Source organism: Cibotium barometz, chromosome 28 (genome assembly GCF_041138505.1).
Source record: "Cibotium barometz isolate CiBa-2024 chromosome 28, ASM4113850v1, whole genome shotgun sequence".
Lineage (NCBI taxonomy): Eukaryota > Viridiplantae > Streptophyta > Polypodiopsida > Cyatheales > Cibotiaceae > Cibotium > Cibotium barometz.
In genome coordinates, this window is record NC_141073.1 from 47,441,426 (window position 1) to 47,464,627 (window position 23,202).

Here is a 23,202-nt window from a genome sequence, read left to right on the forward strand (position 1 = left end):
AATTTTCTTAAATTTTGTAGAAATAAGTTTAATCTTTATGTTATTCAAAAAGAGTAATCCCCTTCGTTTGTGCATTCTAAAAGTGTTATTTTCATTCTATGCATAGAAATATTCATATTGGATATTTTTTTAATTATAAAAGTGTAATTTAAATTCTATGCATAAAAAGGTGCATATTGGATATTTTTTTATTATAAAGTGTGATTTTCATTAGATTTAAATTCTATGCATAGAAAGATGCGTATTGGATATTTTTTTATTATTAAAGTGTGATTTTCATTAGATTTAAATTCTATGCACAGAAAAATGCATATTGGATATTTTATTATTATAAAAGTGTGATTTTCATTAGATTTAAATTCTATGCATAGAAAGATGCATATTGGCTATTTTTAATTTTTTATAAAAGTGTGATTTTCATTAGATTTAAATTCTATGCATAAAAAGATGCATATTGGATATTTTTTTATTATATAAAAGTGTGATTTTCATTAAATTTAAATTCTATGCATAGAAAGATTCATAAAGGAAACCATTTAAAATTCAAAAAAGTTATTCTCATTTTATGCATAGAAAGATGCATAAAGGAATTCATTTTTATTTCAAAAGAGTTATTCTCGTTAATTTTGATTTTATGCATAGAAAGATGCATAAAGGAATTCATTTTTATTTCAAAAGAGTTATTCTCGTTAATTTTGATTTTATGCATAGAAAGATGCATAAAGGAATTCATTTTTTTTTCAAAAGAGTTATTCTCATTAATATTGATTTTATGCATAGAAAGATGCATAAAGGAATTCGGTTTTATTTCAAAAGAGTTATTCTCATTAATTTTGATTTTATGCATAGAAAGATGCATAAAGGAATTTATTTTTATTTTGAAAGTGTTATTTTCCTTAAAATTGAATTTATGCATAAATAAATGTATAAAAGGATTTTTATAAAAGTGTTATTCCCATTGGAGTTAACTTTTATAAAAGAATGAATGGATGGATAGATGTGATGTGAATCAGATAAATGTGAATAAATGGATGGATAGATGTGATGTGAATCAGATAAATGTGAATGAATGGATAGATGTGATGTGAATCAGATAAATGTGAATGAATGGATGGATAGATGTGATGTGAATCAGATAAATGTGAATGAATGGATGGATGGATTGATGTGAATGAATGAATGGATGGATTGATGTGAATCAAATAAATGTGAATGAATGGATGGATTGCTGTGAATCAGATAAATATGAATAAATGGATAGATAGATGTGATGTGAATCAGATAAATGTGAATGAATGGATGGATAGATGTGATGTGAATCAGATAAACGTGAATGAATGGAAGGATAGATGTGATGTGAATCAGATAAATGTGAATGAATGGATGGATGGATGTGGATGTATGTGAAGAATGGATGTGGATGTATGTGAAAGAATGGATGTGGATGTGGATGTATGTGAAGAATGGATGTGGATGTATGTGAAGAATGGAAGTGGATGTATGTGAAAGAATGGATGTAGATGTTTGTATGTGAAAGGATGGATGTGGATGTATGTGAAAGGATAGATGTGGATGTGTATGTATGTGAAAGGATAGATGTGGATGTGGATGTGTATGTATGTGAAAGGATAGATGTGGATGTATGTGAAAGGATAGATGTGGATGTGTATGTGATAAGTATGGATGTGGATGTATGTGGAAGAATATATGTGGATGTGAATGTGATGGATATGAAGGAGAATTGAGGTGATGAGATGTGATGTAAATTAGATAGATATGAATGATAAGGGATGTGAATGAATGTGATGGCATGAGAATCGGGATGAGAATAAATGATATGGGATGTGAATGAATGTGATAGCATGTGAATCAGGATGTGAATGAATGATAAGGGATGTGAATGAATGTGATAGCCTATAAATCAAGATGAAAATGAATGATAAGGGATGTGAATGAATGTGATGGCATGTGAATCGGGATGAGAATGAATGGTATGAGATGTGAATGGATGTGATGAGATGTGAATCGGGATGTGAATGAATGAGATGTGATGTGAAATGGATGTGATAAGATGCGATGTAAACTGGATAGATGTTAATGAATGTGATGTGATGAGATGTATGGGTAAATATACGAGTGGATGAGATCTGATGAGGTTAATTGAGGAAAGAAGTGTTGAGATGAAAAATGATGTGATTGGAGGAGAATAGGAATGCATATGAAATTAATGTGGATTAAGTAATGTAGATTGATGTGGAAAGACAAGAGTTTGTTATAGAAATTGTATTTATAAACTGTTTTTAAATGACTGTTTTATGTCAAGAATGGTGGGGAAGCATTTTGACCGTCTTGTGAATGAGGTCATGGAGACCTAGCTGATAAAGTTGCAATAGCTGACGGAGAGTCAATGGAGGACATCTCGTGTAGCAAGGTTGGCCGAGATCATATGACTAGCTTTAAGTTTGCATGAATATCCAGCTACTAGGGGGCTTGGGAACTCTTTTCCCTGGTACTCGGGACAAAACCTAACCAAATTCCTAATTGGATCTCATCAATACAGTGGTTGGGCGGTTGGCTAACCCATGGGACTGGATGGGGTTAGGCTGGACTGATGGATCCCTAAAATGAGACTAAATTTTTGTTACTATGCCTCTCAATGAGGAAAAAAGCGTTGGTCTCTATGATCCAAGTGCAATCTTTCCATTGATCTGACTATGGGACTTACGGGTCCGGTCAGATCAGCTCAGTTAGTTAAGGCTTTTGACTACGTTAGAGAAAAGTTATCTTGGAGGAATCGCCTGTGCTTTTTGGGCAAGGGAAGTTTTTTTCGGGTTCAGTTTCGGAAAAACCAATGGATTAGTCGGGCGAGGCCCCGAGTGTGGGACCCTGGCCCGCGGCGCAAGAAGTGCTACTTCTGTTGCTAGCACCCGTGAATTCGTTGCACGGTGGGAACAGGGATTTCACAGCTCGTATTAGAGCAAATTGGCTAATGAGGATCAACCGAGAAGCCAAGAATGTCATAAATTTATGAAGTAGCAGTAAAAGGTTAGAATTGTGTGATGAAACTCATACAAATTGATATTCATAATGAAATTCCTAAATTGATAATTGGGTCTTCATATGGAAGTACTGCAAAAAACTTGATTTTTCTCATCTGAAAGTCTTTGGATGCATTACATATGTGCATGTGCCAGATGAGTTGAGATCTAAGTTGGATTCAAAAGCTAAAAAATGTGTGTTTATTGGGTATTCCCTTGAGCAAACAAAGGATAGCTCACAAAACTCCATGTAAGTTAGAAATTCTACTTTTTTCTAATCCTATTCTATGGTTTATGGTTTCTTTCTTCTTTAAAATTAAAATTGGATGTTATGCCTTGATAGAAAGGCTTCCCCCTTCTCTCCATTGAATTCAGCCCTTCTTTATCCAAGATGTGTAATCAATTAAATAGAGTTAAACTTTTCGTATTGTTTGTTCTTAAAAAAATGAGAATTGATTAGGATAGAGTGCTAAATTCATATTGGGTTAAATTCTAAGTCGAATTAGAATGCAAAAATTAAAAAATGGTCAGCCATACAAAGGAGGTTATGGTAAAATTTTCTTAAATTTTGTAGAAATAAGTTTTATCTTTATGTTATTCAAAAAGAGTAATCCCCTTCGTTTGTGCATTATAAAAGTGTTATTTTCATTCTATGCATAGAAAATGCATATTGGATATTTTTTTATTATAAAAGTGTAATTTTCATTAGATTCAAATTCTGTGCATAGAAAGATGCATATTGGATATTTTTTAATTATAAAAGTGTGATTTTCATTAGATTTAAATTCTATGCATAGAAAGATGCATATTGGATATTTTTTTATTATAAAAGTATAATTTTCATTAGATTTAAATTCTATGCATAGAAATATGCATAAAGGAATCCATTTTTATTTCAAAAGAGTTATTCTCATTTTATGCATAGAAAGACGCATAAAGGAATTCATTTTTATTTCAAAATATTTATTCTCATTAATTTTAATTTTATGCATAGAAAGATGCATAAAGGAATTAATTTTTATTTCAAAAGAGTTATTCTCATTAATTTTGATTTTATGCATAGAAAGATGCATAAAGGAATTCATTTTTATTTCAAAAGAGTTACTCATAAATTTTGATTTTATGCATAGAAAGATGCATAAAGGAATTCGTTTTTATTTCAAAAGAGTTATTCTCATTAATTTTGATTTTATGCATAGAAAGATGCATAAAGGAATTAATTTTTATGTTGAAAGTGTTATTTTCCTTAAAGTTGAATTTATGCATAAATAGATGTATAAAAGGATTTTTATAAAAGTGTTATTCCCATTGAAGTTGATTTTATAAAAGAATGAATGGATGGATAGATGTGATGTGAATCAGATAAATGTGAATAAATGGATGGATAGATGTGATGTGAATCAGATAAATGTGAATGAATGGATGGATAGATGTGATGTGAATCAGATAAATGTGAATGAATGGATGGATTGATGTGAATCAGATAAATGTGAATGAATGTGAATGGATGGATTGATGTGAATCAGATAAATGTGAATGGATGGATAGATGTGATGTGAATCAGATAAATGAGAATGAATCTATGGATAGATGTGATGTGAATCAGATAAATGTGAATGAATGGATGGATAGATGTGATGTGAATCAGATAAATATAAATGAATGGATGGATGGATGTGGATGTATGTGAAGAATGGATGTGGATGTATGTGAAAGAATGGATGTGGATGTGGATGTATGTGAAGAATGGAAGTGGATGTATGTGAAAGAATGGATGTAGATGTTTGTATGTGAAAGGATGGATGTGGATGTATGTGAAAGGATAGATGTGGATGTGTATGGGATAAGTATGGATGTGGATGTATGTGGAAGAATATATGTGGATGTGAATGTGATGGATATGAACGAGAATTGAGGCGATGAGATGTGTTGTAAATTGGATAGATATGAATGATAAGGGATGTGAGTGAATGTGATGGCATGAGAATTGGGATGAGAATGAATGATATGGGATGTGATTGAATGTGATAGCATGTGAATCAGGATGTGAATGAATGATAAGGGATGTGAATGATTGTGATAGCTTGTGAATCGGGATGTGAATGAATGATAAGGGATGTGAATGAATGTGACGGCATGTGAATCGGAATGAGAATGAATGGTATGGGATGTGAATGGATGTGATGAGATGTGAATCGGGATGTGAATGAATGAGATGTGATGTGATATGGATGTGATAAGATGCAATGCAAATTGGATAGATGTTAATGAATGTGATGTGATGAGATATATGGGTAAATACGAGTGGACGAGATCTGATGAGGTTAATTGAGGAAAGAAGTGTTGAGATGAAAAATGATGTGATTGGAGGAGAATAGGAATGCATATAAAATTAATGTGGATTAAGTAATGTAGATTGATGTGGAAAGATGAGAGTTCGTTATAGAAATTGTATTTATGAACTGTTTTTAAATGACTATTTTATGTCAAGAATGCTGGGGAAGCATTTTGACCGTCTTGTGAATGAGGTCATGGAGAACTAGCTGATAAAGTTGCAATAGCTGATGGAGAGTCAATGGAGGATGTCTCGTGTAGCAAGGTCGGCCGAGGTCTTGACCAGCCTTGGTTCAATTTAAATGGTGAGCTTCGAGTACGGTGGATGAGGGACCAAGGAAACGGCCTATGAAGAGTGAAGCGCTAGGTGACCTCTGCGAAGGATCCTAGAGGGTGCTGACCATACGGTGCTCGCACTCTGGGTCACTGAAGATACCCACAAGTATGTCGGGGAAGATATTGGAACAAGGAGTAGGAGTTGTTTTCTGAATTCGGGCATGGATCTGGTTGATTGAACTTGCTGGTCCTCAACGGATGAGTCCATGGCTCTTTTATACGGATCCGTTGGTTGATCTTGCTGATCTTCAACGGAGATTCCATTTTGATATGTGAATATATTGCCAGTTACTATGAGCTAGGAACTATCGAAAAGGCCCCTGTGTGGACAGGTGGTGAGCGTTCTGGTTGCCAATGATGCCATAGGTACACCGATGAAGGAATGATTAGAAAAAAGGATTTAACTGGAGATTTTGAGGATTATGATCAGTGAAACAATGGTATAATTAAATGATTATTTTGAAAGATAGCTAATTTTGTGAAAAAGGCAATTTCATATTGGGTGTGTAAGTGGTGTGACTAGCTTTAAGTTTGCATGAATATCCGGCTAGGGGGCCTGGGAACTCTTTTCCCTGGTACCCCCGGGACAAAATCTAACCAAATTCCAAATTGGATTCCATCACTACAGTGGTTGGGCGGTACGATAGATGAAGTAAATCTTGGATAAAAATTGTTCTATGTGGAAAAGAATCAACGGCTGTGCCTCTCAATGAGGAAAAAAGCATTGGTCTCTATGATCCAAGTGCAATCTTTCCCTTGATCTGACTATGGGACTTACGGGTTTGGTCAGATCAGCTCAGTTAGTTAAGGCTTTTGACTACATTAGAGAAAAGTTATCCTCTCGAGAAATCGCATGTGCTTTCTAGAAGAATCAATGGATTAGTCTCTTGTCCCGATATCTGTGGGGGCGAGGCCCCGAGACCCTGACCTGCGCAAGAAGTGCTACTTCCACTACTAGCACCCCTGAATTCATTGCGCGGTGGGGACAGGGATCTCACACCATCCATGACTGTAAATTTGTGTTTTTTAGGAGGGGTAGGAATGGCCGTAGTCTAGTCGGGCAAAGTTTAAATTCTAATGGGAAAGGTACCAGGGTAGGAAATTTTAAAGCTTGTATATGTAAGATTCCTCCCCAGCCCCTCAAGATGTCCAGTTTCTTCCCCTTTTAAAATAATAAAAGATCTTGTTTCTACCTATTTTGGCCTAGAGAGAGAAAATATTCTAGAGAGAGATAATTTAGTTTTTAGATATCTTTGGATGGAAAAATATCCCTTCTTATTAAAATAAATTCCCCCGAAATAGAAGTTAAAAAAAGAAGTTCCTAAGGTGCATTAGAAATAAATTATAATGTGCACAAAAGACCTTCGCCTAAGGGCCCCTATTTTCAGAAAATTTTGGATTAAGGTCCAAACAAAGGTTTGACAGGCCAATGAGATTAATCCAAATGTAGGGAGGAGATAAATTGAAGAATAAAAGAAAAATCCCCCAAAAATGAGTAAATGCTCACATAAGATGAGTGGACTAAGGACCAAAGAAAAGAATTAAAAAACTAAATTTTGACACCTCAGTGTGGGGATCTCCACACCTCAGTGTGGGGATCTCCCCTCATGAAGTAGGCGACTTTTTCTCATAATTACCCCCAATTTGTAATCAATAAAATGAGATATTTTCATCTCTCCTCTCTCCTGTTTCAAAACTAGCTTAAAAAGTAAGCTGAACTAACCCAAAAATGGTCAAAATTGACCAAACTGATTTGAAAAATTCTAGAATCAGTTTGCTTTGTTAGAGGCTCACTTTTTCCTATAAATAAAAACCTCCCCCTTTGTAAAAGCTTAATGGTGTTTATGCACTCTACTTCTATCCTGGAACCATCTACATTGAATTTTTTAATAATTCAATTGTTTTTGGCCTAATCCTCTCCAAAGTGAATTGGTGGCCACTCCAACTTCAAACAAGAGTAGAACCCTCAATCCCTCAAGCCCAAGGAGAGCTTACAAGCTCCATGTATGCTAATTTTCTTACTTTGTTACGAATTTTAAGTTACGAATTTTAATAAAAAATCTATGGTTTTCTTGATTTTTATGTTTTACAAATGATTGAATTAAATTCAAATGCTATGCCTTTGATGAAAAGGCCACCCCCTTCTCTTCTTTACATTCCATCCTTTCTTAATCCTAGAAAGATTAACTAAGTGATTAATTAAACTCTTCTTATTATTTACTCTCTTGACTTTAGAAAATTGTGTAGATTAGAGTTCTATAATTCTAAATTGGGTTAATTAAGTTAGGTAAAGAAAGATAAAAATGAGAAATGGTCAGCCCATACAAAGGAGGTTATGGCAAAATTTTCTAAAATTTTGTCAAAAAGAAAGTTTGTTTTTATGTTATTCCAAAAGAGATTAATTCCCACCATTTTTGCATCCAAAAGAAATATTCTAATTACTCCATGTACATATTCACCTATGAATATGGATGGATATCACTGATATTAATTATTAGGTTTGATTTCTATGCATAGAAAGATGCATAAAGGAATGTTTTTAATTTTAAATGTGTTATTCTTATTAAATTTGGTTTCTATGCATAGAAAGATGCATAAAGGAAATTTTTTTATTACAAAAGTGTTATGCTTATAAAAATTTATTTTTATGCATAAATAGATGCATAAAAAAATTCTTTTTATGTTAAAAGTGTTATTCCTATTAAATTTGATTTTTTGCATAAATAGATACATAAAAGGATTTTTTTAATAAAAGTGTTATTCCCATTGAAGTTGATTTTTATGCATAAAGAATTTTTATATCAAAATTAGAATTCTCTTAAATTCTATGAGTATTTAATAAATGAACAATTAAATACTCTAAGAGAGAAATTTCTATCGTTTTATATTCTATTCACACAGATTGTAAAAAGAAAATTTAGAAAATCTATCGAGATCGAAATATTCAGATAAATGATTAATTTATTCCTCATTGGAATTCGTAACTAATTTAGAAATCAGTTAAGTGAATATTCAAAGAAAGAAATTTAGTAAAATAGTAACTTAATTATCAAACCTTTTTTAGAAAGATAGTTGAGGAAAAATCTTATTTGACTCGAACCTTGAATCAGACTATGAGACCAAGACCAAACTCTTTCGCCAGTTTTGAGGCCAGTTTCGAGGAAAGAAGGTGTGACCAATTTAGAAAAATACACTCAAAACTCCCGCCAAATCGGAAACTAAGTTTGAGAACCTTCGAATTGATCTGTGGATCAAGGTTATAGAATTGGAGGAATTCTGGTATGAAATTCAGAATTCCGATCAAGAAGTTTTGGGGATACTGATTCAAGAAATACTCCTTGTATTCAAAGGAAAATCAAACTAAAAACTTGCATAGAAACCCTATTTTCTTAAAGGACTATCTTACGCCAGAATGCTGGAGGGAGCATTTGGTATATGTTTTTCTGAGGGAAGTTCGGTTGCAAAACAGCTGGCGGGGAGTGTTCAAAGGACGGCTCATGCGGCAAAGCCTGCCCAAGTCTTGACTAGCCTTGGTATGGTTGAAAAATGGTGCGCTTCTAGTACGATGAGTGAGGGCCGATGAAGCGGTCCTTGAGCGAAGTGCTAGGACACCTAAGAAGGATCCTAGAGGGTTCTGACCAGGACATGCACGGGCTCGCTGTGTATGTCGTGGAAGATATGTATGATGAACAAAATGATTATTGTAATCTTTTAGTGGATCTTGTTGTGCTGACCAGTTGATCTCAACCGAGAGTCCAGAGTGATACTATTTTTTTGAGAAACAAGGGACTGGATGGAATTGTTGAGTTATGACATCTGTAACCAATAACTTTTTCAATGGATTATTTATATGTTAAAGTTTTAAAGAGGAGTGTGTGTGTATCTGTATTCGAAAGCAAAAGTTAAGAGAGCCATTCAATTATGGGTGGGTGAGTAATTGTCTGGTTCTACTGATTCCAGTGGCTAACCCATGGGGGCCAGATGGGGTTAGGCTGGAATTAGTGGAGTTTTAATAATTAAATTGAAATAATAGGAATACGCTTAGAATTTGAGTAGTTAAATAAAAACGTAAAGAATTTCTCAAATGAGTAGATCAATGGTGGCTGTGCCTGACTTCGGTTAGGAAAAAGGCATTGATTTCCTCAAATGATTATATCAACAGCTGTGCCTGATTTTGGTTAGGAAAAAAGTATTGATTTCTTTAAATTAAGTCAAGAGTTTTCCTTCAATCTGGTATAATCAGCTAAAGGATAGTTTAGTCTCTTGACCCCGTTAGAAAATTAGTTAAGAAAATGAAAAAGGTGGAATCGTCCACGTTTTTCGGGCAAGGAAAATTTTCCTAGTTTCGATTTTGGAATGACCACCAGATTAGTCTCTTGTCCGGACATTCGAGGGCGAGGCTCCGAGTGGGAAACCCTACCCCACACAAGAGGAAGCTACTTCCGCTCTTTTGCTATCCGGTGCATGGAGGGGGCAGAGGGGTCTCACAGCTAGTATCAGAGCGCTGTTGTAAACTTACAAAACAACAGCAGAAACTACTTGAAAGTTTAAAGTAAATCTGGGAAATAATGTTTTCACTTGTTAAGATTATGTTTGAAATGAACTTTATAAATTAAAAACTCATAAATTGAACTGGATTTTTAGATGGATACCCCAAATCTGTCTAGCATCCTTGGACTCTCCCAGAGTCAGGATATGATCGCCTCTGCCTTCGAAAATCTCATCAACTCCGCTACAACCCGTGGAAGTAGAGTTAGACTCACTCGTCACTTTGAGGATCTATACTTTCGTGATCCAGTAGAGCGACATCAGCATATGTGGTTCTCTGGAGGGTGAAGGATTTGCGTCAATACCAATTAACGACGGCAGAGACTCAGAAATAATGCCTCGCTAGCCATGATCTTGATAAAGCTAGGAGTTGTTCATTATGTACAACTCTATAATCGCTCGCCCCCAAAATTTTAGAAATTCTTGCCATATTTTTAGACTTCTTAGCCGCTTTATTCCTAGGAGAAGAATTACAACACCATTATGAGTGATGAATCGTGTATATCATAGCATGTCTCCATCGCAGTATTGTCTTTCTATGCGTATGTGATTTAGGCGATGACTTTTAGAGCCGAGACGCTCTATGTATATATCAAAAACTTTTGATAGTAAATGATGTTTTGCAAAAGATTCTAAATTGTTTTCGTGGTTGTGAATATTGGTTAATAAAATTATCACTGTGAATCTTGTTTTCAAGAATTATGATGGAATATTTAATTATTTAAGAAATAAATCTCAAAAATTAAATAGTCATAAATTTGATGGTGACAAATATAAGTTGACAAAAATATAATTTTGTCAGAATCATGAGGTGCGCGTCCCGTGGTAGTAGGCAGCCGGATCCTCTCGATGATGAAGATTTAGATCTCCGGACATTCGTAAAGCCCTGCACCGACGATCCCAACCTGGTCCCTTCAAGGGTGAAAGGGAACGGTTAGGAGAAGTAGTGAAAAATGGATCGAGGCAATGGAAGAGTATTTTGATGTAGTCGGTTATGACGAGAAGACCAAGATGGCTCTCGCCAGATTGCAAAATGTGGAAACGGCCAGGTTCGCATGGAGGAACCATTGCAAGACAAACCATCTCGACCGAAATACCCAGACCTGGTTAGATCTTAAAGCTTACCTCAGGAAGAGGTTCGGTCCTCTGGGCTTCCTGGAAACCAAAATGAATGAGTTGTTGGATTTGAAGCAAGATAGCCGGACGATGGAAGAATACCATTAGGCATTTGCCCTTCTCCTCAAATATTCTCCACTTTTGGATGAAGAGAAACGGATGGCCAGATTCATTCGAGAGATGAACGAGCCATTGCACACTTTAGTGAAAAATGTCAAACCAATCTCAATGGCAGAAGCTGTCAGAATGGCAAAGGACTTTGCCAAAGCATTTGTTCTTAAGGTCCCGCCAAAGCCTGCGTTCTCAAACTTTAATAGGTTCCAAACCCCGGGAAGTGCTTCAAACTTTCCACCCCCAAAGAGGCAGTAAAGCCCTAATCAAAATCAAGATGCTGGGAAACTCAGAAGTGAAGGAAGACCCTTTCCTTAGAACACTTTCTCAGGAGCCCCACCTCTCTCAAGGATTCAGAGGGATGAGCTTAGAAGTGAGAACAGGTGTTTTGGGTGTCAGGGTTTCGGTCACCAGCTTAAAGACTGCCCGACTCCTGCCATGTCTAGAGAACAAGGAAGTCAAGGACCTAGAGTGCAGAGACCAGCCCCTTGGTATCGGTCAAATCAGGGTCCCCTCTCGCTAAAATCAGGGCAATCCCAGGAGGACTCTAGCTCAATTATCTACCTTTGTTTAGAGTAATCTCAGAACTCCCTCCCAGAACTAGGGTAACCAAAGAGAGAAAGTTTTGCCCCAATCTACAGCAGCCAAAGCAGTTACAATAGCAGCAGTAGTGGAAGAGGAAAGAGGTCAAATTTATGCCGCGATTGAAAACCAAGGGCCAAATCGTCAATTCTCTGTCATCTGTGCTCTAGTGGAGTATAAGGATAAGCCATTTAAGCTTTTCAAGTAGTACTCATTCATTTATTTCCCCAGGATGCTTGCGTAAGCTAGTCTTAGAACAGAAATCAGGGAAACCTATGCAAGTTGAATTGGAGAGTGGGAAGATTCTTTTCACTCACCATGAGACAGATCGTATTCAGTTTAATCTAGATGGGAATGTAACTGACTGCCAATTCACAGTCTTACCTTTGGGAGTTTTTGATAGAATCCTTAGAATGGATTGGCTCCTCAAAAATCAAGCTAACATTCACTGTCACAATGGAACCATTTCCTTCCATGACCTTCATGGGAACAAAGTTCAAGGAACTAGAATTTTTGCATCCCTAGATCTACAATTAGTAAAAGCTTCTAGGTTATTGAAAGGACTTAGAAAGAAGCAGCTCACTTTTGTTGTCAAAATGAATCTAGTAGACACAAAGTTAAAGGCTAAAAAACCAGAATGGTTAAGTGAGTACGATGATTTATTCCCAGCAGAGCTAACTGAGATGCCTCCGATTTGGGAAGTAGATCATGAGATAGAATTGACCCCCAGAGCTCAGCCAGTAGCCCAGCGCATGTACAAAATGCCAGTCCTTGAAGCCATTGAACTCAAGGAACAGCTTAGGCAGCTGCAAGGGTTTGTAAGACCGGGTGTTCCAGCTTGGGGAGCGCTTGTTCTCTTTCAGAAAAAGAATGATGGAACGTTAAGACTCTGTGTGGATTACAGAGGTCTCAATCAGCTGACAGTTAAGAATAAGTATCCTATCCCCACAATTGATGAGCTTCTAGACAGGCTAAATAGAGCTCAGATCTTCACAAAGATAGACCTCAAATCAGGGTATTACGAGATCAAGATTAATGATCAAGATATCCCGAAGACAGCCATCAATACTCGCTATGGGCACTATGAATTTATTGTCAAGCCGTTTGGATTGACAAATGCCCTAGCTTCATTCAATCGCCTAATGCAACATTCTTAGAGAATACTTGGATGATTTTGTTCTTGTTTTCTTTGATGATATTCTGATTTACTCAAAGAATTCAGCTGACCATCCAATAAACACACATTTTTCAACTTTTGGATCTAGCTTAGTTCTCAACTCATTTGGCACATGCACATATGCAATGCATCCAAAGACTTTTAGATGAGACAAATCAGGTTTTCTGCCAGTAAACCTCTCCTATGGAGTTACATCATGTATGGCTGTAGTTGGAGTCATGTTCATGATGTAAAGTGCTAAAGAAACAGCCTCACCCAATAGCTATGTAGCATATTCCTCTCTCCCATCAATGCTCATGCAATCTCAGCAATGTGCCTATTTTTTTGCTCAGTAACTCCATTTTGCTGCGGAGTGTATCTGCATGTAAACTATTTCTGAATACCATTCTTCTGCAAAATTCAGAGAACTCACTGCTGCAGAAGTACTCTCACCCTCCATCTTACCTTAGGCACTTTACATGTTTCCATGTTTGCTTTTCAACCATAACTCTGAAATTCTAAAAATGAGTGAACACCTCACTCTTCTCCTTCATGAAGTATACCCACACTTTCCTTGTGTGGTCATCAATAAATGTCACATATAATACCTGCAGCCTCCCATAGACATGGTCTTCGTAGGACCCCATACATCTAAATGCACATCTAGTGCATTTCTTCTCACATTTCTATCACGTGAAAATACATGCTTTGTTTGCTTTCTAAATTGGCATGCTTCACATATTTTCTGCATACCTTCAACTTTAAACTTTGCAGCCCTGTCACAATTACTTTAGTCTGCATAGACTTCATTCTCTACACATTCACATGTCCAATTCTTTTATGCCAAATGTCTGTGTCTGTAACAATTCCTAAACCATTTGCAAACATCGCAGCACTCACTTCAGGCATGTTTACATTCAATGTAAACATTCTACCCACTCTTTTGCCTTTTGCAACCAACCTGCACTTGTCTTGAAAGTCTTCAACATAACAACCATCAGGGTTAAACAGAACCTACAAACCCTGCTCAATCATCTAGCCAATTGAAACGAGATTCTTTGTTATGTTCGGAACATGAAGTACATCTACAAGGTACTTCACTTTGCCATCCTGCATAGAAAATGGCACATCTCCGACATGGGCAATTGGATGAGTAGTGTCATCCCCTGTTTCCACAAAACTTGGTCTTTCAAGGTTTTTCATCTCCTTGAACCACTCCCCATGACTTGTCACGTGGTTCGAAGCACCTGAATCAATGTACCATACATCATCTTTATGTGGTGCTTTAACATTTTCAGACATGGCATTAATGACATGCTGCATAACAAACAACCTTTCATTATCCTCATTGTTTTTGCTCGAGGATGCATAGTTGTTTTGCTGCAATTTTCCATTTTGCATGTCAGCCTGCTTCTTATAACAATCTGCCTACACATGTCCAAGCTTACCACAATAAAAGCATCCACGTGTATCATTATAGTGCCTTTACCAATTTCCATGACCTCTTTGGCCTCTTCCACCTGCGTGTTATTGTTGTTGTGAATTCTGGGACTGTTGTTGTTATTGCTGTTGGCCATAATTCTGATTACCTGTTCGGCCACCTCCTTGGCCGCGTCCACGGCCTCCTCTACCTCGTCCTCTTCCTGAACTTGTGTAGAAGGCCTGTTGCTCTGAACTGTTTTTGTTTTGTGAAGACTATTGGTCTTCACCCAAGCTCTTCTCTTCTATAATCAAGATAGACACCAAATCTTTGAAATTGGGAATGTTTTCCCGAGCTTGAATAGATGTCTTGAACACCTTGTATTGTGGCCCGAGACCACGTAGACAGACTTCCACCTTATCATCATCATCTACTACTGAAACACCAATAGATGCAAGGGATTCCACAATACCCTTGATCTTCAATGCATAGTCATTCACAGACATACTCTTTTTCTCCACAGTATGAAGTTCATTCTTCAACTATATCTTTCGTGCCTCGGTATTCGTTTCATAGAGTTTTACCAAGGTGTCCTATGCCTCCTTGGGCGACTTGGCATCATGTATGTGCCCACAATCATGGTGTCCTGTATACTGATAGATAGCCAATACATAACTTTTCTGGCTCCCTAGTTCCAATCCTTAAACTCTTTCACATCTGCAGCAGTCACATTGATCTCTGGTATCTTCAGTCCCTCTTCATGCTCACCTTCTATGTAGTCCCCCAGTAATCCTTTCCCATTAGGAAATTTGTCAACCTGAACCTCCAAGCATGGAAGTTGTTCTTGTCAAGCTTCTCAGCAATAATCTGGTTTATGCCATCATTTGACATCTTGCCAGACACACAAATTTACCAAAAACAACACTCTGGTTTGTCCTGCACAAACTGCTATATTTTTTGTAGGCAGCGGTACTGTACTACACTCAAATGTCATACAACCGGTGACCTCAATGTGCAGACATACACCCAATGGCAACTATTTGACCTCCTTGCAGCACACACAATGTCTGCACAACCAATCTGTCTTCTTGCAGTTCTTAAAACAGAGTTTTGCATAGAATCGATGACTTAACCGCAATGCTCGAAATCGCCTACTTTTTGAAAAACGGAGGTCCTTGTTGAAATGTCAAGCTCGTATACAGCTGGAGGATAGCACATGGGTGCTGACAGAGTGACAGTATGGTAGATGAATATCGTGTGGTGTTTTTATGACCGCGTCCAACTGGTCATGTGTGGTGTGGACATTACATTAGGTTTACTTTGTAGTGTGGACATAACACTATGTTGTGTTCTTCTTTGTGTGTGTGAGAGAGATGGCGACTATGGCTTCTCTCCTTCTTTACGATTGATGGATATGGATTAGGGTTTGCTTCTCTTGTGTGTGCTCCCTCCTGCTTCTGTTTTTTATCATGGTATCAGAGCCTAGAGCTCCTTAGTTGTGTTGTGAGAGTGAGTGAGAGAAGAGGGAAGAAGAAGAAGAAGCTGTGAAGATTTCCATTGAAGTTGTGGAGAAAAAGAAAGCTGTGGAGGTCACCTCAGTTACAGATCTGAAGCTTGGCCTAACTGGTAAGAGTAGCAAAACTCCCTTGAGCAGATTGCAGGTGCCAAAGAGCAAGTTTAGTGAAGATTGAAGTGCATAAAGCAAGCAGAAAATTTCTCGTTTTGAAGCTTTCATGGAAAGCTTGTGAAGGAATGTATTTTGTCAAATGTATTGGGGCAAATACAAAGGAAACACAGAGGTTCTCATGTATTGTGAAAGGGCACATGTATTAGCAACACTGGAGCAAACCATTGCATGAAACATTGATGTATTTCAGGAGATTTGTGAAAGAAAAATTCTGGTTTTTTTGACTCCTGCAAACTAGAGAATACATGCCTCGTGGGGGAGGATCAAATGTGGCAATTCTACTCAAAATTGGAGCTTGCCCTTTATAGCCATGATAGATTAGGTCATTTCTAAGAGACCTATCAACTCAAATGTGAATTTCCCCTCTTCTACAACCCTCTGGAGCAGGCGGCGCATCTCTGTGCAGGTTCTTGGACAGGTTGAATACTTTTTGGTCTAATTCACTCATTACTACTCCATTTGATGCCATTCAAAGCTTGGCGAGTTTCGCAAAGACATTGCTAAGGCATTGTGAAGCTTGGTTGCAGCTCATTTGATGTATTTGGAGCTCATTGAAGTCATTTATCAGAGGTGTGCAGGTTTGCAGAAAGTCTGTCCAGAAACAGAGCATTATTAATCAAGGCATTAATCCTTTTCTATATCAAATTGGCCTAATTACTTTGGTACAAGTAGAGCCCTATGAGTTGCTAAACTTTTGATTCAAAAAGTTTTGAATTTTGATAATATTTGAAGGAGATAGAGCACTTTTAGTGAGAGGTGGTACCTGACATATGCAGAAAAAGGCAAACCAGGGAGCTACAAAAATTGGTGGTTCTCATTAACCTTGAAGAATTTGATCAAACCCTTCTAGGATATGTTGGATCAATGTGTTATGAAGTCAATGAATGCATAAACATCAAATTTGAACAATATTTGAAGGAATTAGAGCAAGATCTTTGACTGGTTCTCTGGCGAGAAAAAAAACCAAAATTTTTTTTGTGAAGAAGTATCATTTGTTTTCAACCTTGATCGAGTATACATTGTTGATGAAGCATTGTGGGATGTAAAAGCACATATATTGCAATCATTTGATGTGATTTGGAGAGATTCGGAGCATTACAGGTACTTCATACATTGTGATCAAAGGGGTACATCTACTACCTTGCAAACATGGGAGATGGTCTGATACAGATTGTTGGAGAGAAGCTTGACAGAACTAACTTTCAAGTGTGGAAGTTTCGAATGAAGAGTTTTTTGAAAGGCAAAGGTTTATGGAGTCTCGTGTCGGATGAAGACCCGGAGCCATTCCTACCTCCTCAACCAAATAATGCTCAGTTGGCTCACAAGCAATGGGTAGAGCGGTCTTCGAAAGTGTTGCATTACTTTTCAATATGTGTAACAGATGCCTTGCTTATTCACATCCAAGATGCAGATACACCGAAAGAAGCATGGGGTATATTGTGCTGAATGTATGAGACAGACACTGGTGCAAGGAAGATACAACTAAAGCAACAGATTCACAGTGTAACACAAAGGAATAGGAGTATACATGAGCATGTTCAGGAAATCAAGGGTTATGCAGATTCCTTGTCATCAATCCATGCCCCAATGGATGATGATGATTTGGTTGCTCTCACATTGCGTGGTTAGGCAAAGAATACAAATCTTTTGACACTTCCATCTCAGTAAGGTTGGGAGGAATGCCAGACTTTAATGAGCTTGTGTCATTGCTCATTGTGGAAGAATTGAAGCTTGGACTTTAATGAGCTTGTGTCATTGCTCATTGTGGAAGAATTGAAGCTTGGACTTGGTGGTATGAATATTACAGGTGGTGCATCCTCATCCAGTAATGATGAGCATGCAAGGAATCAGGCTTTTTACTCATCTAGAGGCTTTCCAGGCAGGGGGAGATTTACTGCTCGAGGCCGTGGAGGACGTGGTTGGAATGACAGGTCTACTCAACCACAATCAAATCAGAATTTTCAGAATTCACAGTCATCATTTGGATCACGTGGAGGTCGTGGATTTCAATCCCATAGGGGAATTCGAGGAATTCTGGTATGAAATTCAAAATTCCAATCAAGAAGTTTTGGGGATACTGATTCAAGAAATACTCCTTGTATTCAAAAGAAAATCAAACTGAAAACTTGCATAGAAACCCTATTTTCTTAAAGGACTGTCTTACGCCAGAATGCTGGAGGGAGCATTTGGTATATGTTTTTCTAACAAAATTTTACGCAAGGAGTATTCAAAGGACGGCTCACGCGGCAAAGCCTGCCCAGGTCTTGACCAGCCTTGGTATGGTTGAAAAATGGTGTGCTTTTCCGGTACGATGGTGGGCGAGGGCTAACAAAGTCTCAGTATGTGATAGCCTGTAAATCGAGATGTGAATGAATGATAAGGGATGTGAATGAATGTGATGGCATGTGAATCGAGATGAGAATGAATGGTATGGGTGTGATAAGATGTGAATCGGGATGTGAATGAATGAGATGTAGATGTGATAAGATGCGATGTAAACTGGATAGATGTTAATGAATGTGATGTGATGAGATGTATGGGTAAATACGAGTGGATGAGATGTATGGGTAAATACGAGTGGATGAGATCTAATGAGGTTAATTGAGGAAAGAAGTGTTGAGATGGAAAATGATGTGATTGGAGGAGAATAGGAATGCATATGAAATTAATGTGGATTAAGTAATGTAGATTGATTTGGAAAGACGAGAGTTCGTTATAGAAATTTTATTTACTGTTTTTACATGATTGTTTTATGTCAAGAATGCTGGGGAAGCATTTTGACCATCTTGTGAATGAGGTCGTGGAGACCTAGCTGATAAAGTTGCAACAACTGATGGAGAGTCAATGGAGGACGTCTCGTGTAGCAAGGTCGGCCGAGGTCTTGACCAGCCTCAGTTTGATTTAAATGGTGAGCTTCGAGTACGGTGGATGAGGGACCAAGGAAGCGGCCTATGAAGAGTGAAGCGCTAGGTGACCTAGGTGACCTCTGCGAAGGGTCCTAGAGGGTGCTGACCATACAGTGCTCGAGCTGTGGGTCACTGAAGATACCCACAAGTATGTCAAGGAAGATATTGGAACAAGGAGTAAGAGTTGTTTTCTGAATGCGGACATGGATCTGGTTGATTGACCTTGTTGGTCCTTAACGAATGAGTCCATGGCTCTTTTATATGGATCCGTTGGTTGATTGATCTTCAACGGAAATTCCATTTTGATATGTGAATATATTGCTGATTACTATGAGCTAGGAACTGTAAAAAAGGCCCCTGTGTGGACAAGTGGTGAGCGTTCTGGTTGCCAATGATGCCACAGGTACACCGATTGGAAAAAAGGATTTAACTAGAGATTTTTAACTAGAGATTTTGATATGTGAATATATTGCTGATTACTATGAGCTAGGAACTAAGTCAATATTAGATAAAGTGGGAAAAATCCCATTCCCATGAAAAAAGTGGGGGTATGGTAAACTCATCCAAAAGTTTGTCAAAACATATTCATGTGACATATCATTGGAAAGAGCTTGAAAAGTAGAATCTAGATCTACTTTGTCCGACAAATTTGGAGTTTGCATGTTCAAGTTATGGCCAAAACAATTTTTTTAAATACATTCCCATTTTGAGGGATTTGTTCCATTTTATCTAATATAGTCTTAACTATAAAAAAGGCCCTTGTGTGGATAGGTGGTGAGCGTTCTGGTTGCCAATGATGCCACAGGTACACTGATTGGAAAAAAGGATTTAACTAGAGATTTTGAGGATTATGATCAGTGACACAATGGTTTCATTAGATGATTATTTTGAAAGATAGCTGATTCTATGAAAAAGGCAATTTCATATTGGGTGTGTAAGTGGTGTGACTAGCTTTAAGTTTGCATGAATATCCAGCTAGGGGGCCTGGGAACTCTTTTCCCTGGTGCCTGGGACAAAACCTAACCAAATTTCTAATTGGATCCCATCATTACAGTGGTTGGGGCGGTTGCCTAACCCATGGGACGGTTAGGCTGGACTGATGGATCCCTAAAATGAGACTAAATTTCTATTGGTACGATAGATGAAGTAAATCCTGGATAAAAATTGTTCTATGGAAAAGAATCAATGATTGTGCCTCTCAATGAGGAAAAAAGTATTGGTCTCTATGATCCAAGTGCAATCTTTCCCTTGATCTGACTATGGGACTTACGGGTTTGGTCAGATCAACTCAGTTAATTAAGGCTTTTGACTACATTAGAGAAAAGTTTTCCTGGAGGAATTGCCTGTGCTTTTTGAGCAAGGGAAGTTTTTTTCGGGTTCGGTTTCGAAAGAACCGATAGATTAGTCTCTTGTCTGGATATCCGTGGGCGAGGCCCTGAGTGTGGGACCCTGGCCCACGCAAGAAGTGCTACTTCCATTGCTAGCACCCTTGAATTCATTGCGCGGTGGGGACAGGGATCTCACACCATCCATGACTGTAAATTTGTGTTTTTTGGGAGGGGTAGGAATGGCCATAGTCTCAGGAAAAGTTTAAATTCTAATGGGAAAGGTGTCGGGGCAAGAAATTTTAAAGCTTGTATATGTAAGATTCCTCCCTAGCCCCTCAAGATGTTGAGTTTCTTCCCCTCTAATCAATCCCTTTTTCAGAGTAATAAAAGATCTTGTTTCTACCTGTTTTGGCCTAGAGAGAGGTAATTCAATTTTTAGATATCTTTGGATGGAAAAATATCCCTTCTTATTAAAATAAATTCCCCCGAAACAGAAGTTTAAAAAAGAAGTTCCTAAGGTGCATTAGAAATAAATTATAATGTGCACAAAAGACCTTAGCCTAAGGGCCCCTATTTTCAGAAAATTTTAGATTAAGGTCCAAACAAAGGTTTGACAGGCCAATGAGATTAATCCAAGTGTAGGGAGGAGATAAATTGAAGAATAAAAGAAAAACCCCCCAAAAATGAGTAAATGCTCACATAGGATTAAGAGTGGACTAAAGACCAAAGAAAAGAATAGATAAATGATTAATTTATTCCTCATTAGAATTCATAACTAATTTAGAAATCAATTAAGTGAATATTCAAAGAAGGAAATTCAGTAAAATAGTAACTGAATTATCAAACCTTTTTTAGAAAGATAATTCAGGAAAAATCTTATCCGACTCAAACCTTGATTAGACTATCACCAAGACCAAACTCTTTCGCCAGTTTCAAGGAAAGAAGGTGTGACCAATTTAGAGAAATACACTCAAAACTCTCGCCAAATCTGAAACTATGTTTGAGACCCTTCGAATTGATTTGTGGATCAAGGTTATAGAATTCGAGGAATTCTGGTATGAAATTCAGAATTCCGATCAAGAAGTTTTGGGGATACCGATTCAAGAAATACTCCTTGTATTCAAAAGAAAATCAAACTGATTCAAGAAATACTCCTTGTATTCAAAAGAAAATCAAACTGAAAACTTGCATAGAAACCTTATTTTCTTAAAGGACAGTCTTACGCCAGAATGCTAGAGGAAGCTTTTGGTGTATGTTTTTCTAAGGAAAGTTTGGTTGCAACAGTTGGCGGGGAGTGTTCAAAGAATGACTCATGCAGCAAAGCCATGACCAACCTCGATATGGTTGAAAAATGGTGCACTTTCGGTACGATGGGCGAAGGCCGACGAAGCGGTCCCTGAGGAAAGTGCCAGGACACCTAAGAAGGATGCTAGAGGGTTCTGACCAGGAGATGCACATGCTCATAGTTCCTATGACACCCATGCGTATGTCGTGGAAGATATTTATGATGGACGAAATGATTATTGTAATCTGTTATACTGGATCTCGTTGTTGCTGACCAATTGGTGTCAACGGAGAGTCTAGAGTGATACTATTTAAAAAAAACAATGTTCTGGATGGAATTTTTGAGTTATGACATCTGTAACCAATAACTGTTTTTCAATGGATTATTTTATATGTTAAAGTTTTAAAGAGGAGTGTGTGCATATCTGTATTCGAAAAGCAAAAGTTAAGAGAGCCATTCAATTATAGGTTGATGAGTAATTGTCTCGTTCTACTAATTCCAGTGGTTGGGCAATGGCTAACCCATGGGGCGGATGGGTTGGAATCAGTGGAGTTTTAATAATTAAATTGAAATAATAGGAATACACTTAGAATTCAAGTAGTTAAATAAAAACCTAAAGAATTTCTCAAATGAGAAGATCAATGGCTGTGTCGCCTGACTTCGGTTTGAAAAAAGGCGTTGATTTTCTCAAATGATGAGATCAATGGGTGTGCCTAATTTTGGTTAGGAAAAAAGTATTGATTTCTTTAAATTAAGTCAGTGATAGTTTTCCTTCAATCTGGTATAATCAGCTAAAGGATAGTTTAGTCTCTTGACCCCATTAGAAAATTAGTTAAGAAAATCAAAAAGGTGGAATCCTCCCATGTTTTTTGGGCAAGGGAAATTTTCCCAGTTTCGATTTTGGAATGACCACCAGATTAGTCTCGTGTTCGGACATTCGAGGGCGAGGCCCCGAGTGGGAAACCCTACCCCGCGCAAGAGGAAGCTACTTCTGCCTACTAGCAATCAAGAATTGGTGCGCAGAGGGGACAGAGGGGTCTCACAGCGAGTATCAGAGCGATGTTGTAAACTTACAAAACAGCAAATTGCCTAAAAGTTTAAAGTAAATCTGGGAAATAATGTTTTCACTTGTTAAGATTATGTTTGAAATGAACTTCATAAATTGAAAACTCATAAATTGAACTGGATTTTTAGATGGATACCCCAAATCTATCTAACATTCCTGAACTCTCATGGAGTCAGGATATGATTGCCTCTGCCTTCGAAAATCTCATCAACTCCGCTACAACCCATGGTGGTGGAAGTAGAGTGAGACTCGCTCGTCACTTTGAGGATCTATACTTTCGTGATCCAGT